The sequence below is a fragment of the Sparus aurata genome, chromosome 21, assembly GCF_900880675.1.
Source record: "Sparus aurata chromosome 21, fSpaAur1.1, whole genome shotgun sequence".
NCBI classification, from domain to species: Eukaryota; Metazoa; Chordata; class Actinopteri; order Spariformes; family Sparidae; genus Sparus; species Sparus aurata.
In genome coordinates, this window is record NC_044207.1 from 29002821 (window position 1) to 29004220 (window position 1400).

A 1400-nucleotide genomic window follows, 5' to 3' on the forward strand; every position below is an offset into this window, starting at 1 on the left:
ATGATGTTAGCCCCGAATGGAGCGCCGAGATGGATGGATGAGAGCGAGCAACCGGCTTTTGATTATGACGACTGCGGAAGGATCGGCCGCCCCCGTGAGAGTTTATGGGGCGTTATCTGGTGTAAATGGCAAAATAAATGGCTAATAAATTTTGCATCTTGTAGCTCAGATCTGCTTACAGCTTACGCGTGTCACTCTCAATATGTTGGGAAAAGGGTAGACGCACATTCCAGGAGTGCATGCATCATCTGGTAACATGGTAACACACAGTCGCACAAAACACATGGGCGGACACAGTCGCTGACACAGCTGTACAGTGTACATACACACTGACGGTGAACATAACCAAAGATATGCAGGCACAGTGGAAAAGCTCTGAGGTGTACAAGAGAAAAACATAAAACATCCACAGTCAATATTTGCCCCAAAATGTCAAAAAAAACACCACCAAGACAACAGTAACTTTCCACCGTCATTACTAAAATAGGAACTAATTAAAAGCAGTTTGGGGTTCAGCATGTTGCTCAAAGACACTTTAACATGCACACCAGGGGAATCGAACCGACGACCTTCCAAAAACAAGACGCTGTGAGCAGGGTTCGAACCTGCGCGGGGAAACCCCATTGGATTTCGAGTCCAACGCCTTAACCTCTCGGCCATCACAGCCTCATGTTGTCATCCTGACATACTCACCAGAGCAGATTAATCCACTCCTAAAAAAAAAACTAGTCCCCCCTGAAACAGGTGCAATTGACTCCTGCTCGAGGAGAAATCACTGACATTTTCTTAAGTGGTAAAGCTGCTGTGTTTGAAACCTGTTGTGGAAGCCTGACATTTGTGTCTTCTGTTCAGGTCAATGCCACAGATGATGTGCAGGGGTGAAGAAGTCTGAGAAACTATTAGGAGACACACTAACACCTTGTCCATTGTGGTCTTTTCATCGGATTAGTTGAAGGGTGACCAGAATATAACACCAGTATCCTTTAACAACCGGATATCACGATCGCTGGACCTTGGTCAACACTTACACCCACATTTCTAACAAATGTTTGCAGTATGATGACATACTTTTGAAGTTTTTCTTTTCACTTTCACCTCCTCAGCCTGGATTGATCAATATTTAACAGGCGTAGGTTAAAAAATGAGCAGGAACACGGAGAAATCTGAAGAGCTTTTTTCTGCACAATCTAATTTTTTAGTGCCTCTCCGTAAGCGACGTGAAGTCAATCATCAGTCAGTTTATGGATGACAGTGATACTAAAAGTAGTAATATGATCCTAACCAGGTTATGAGCTAATATCTGAAAAGATACTCGAGATAATGCCGTAAAAATAAAGAAGCCGATAAGACAAACACGATCAATGAGATCTTAGCGGTGAACAAATCACCTCCTAAAAATA

At 43.2% G+C, this 1400-nt stretch overlaps 1 non-coding gene across 1 annotated transcript; it reads right to left on the reverse strand.

Moving 5' to 3' along the window:
* Window positions 1–584: 584 nt before the first annotated feature.
* trnas-cga (transfer RNA serine (anticodon CGA)) lies at window positions 585–666 on the reverse strand. Its single transcript has one exon. It is a non-coding gene; the product is annotated as a tRNA-Ser (tRNA).
* Window positions 667–1400: the final 734 nt, after the last annotated feature.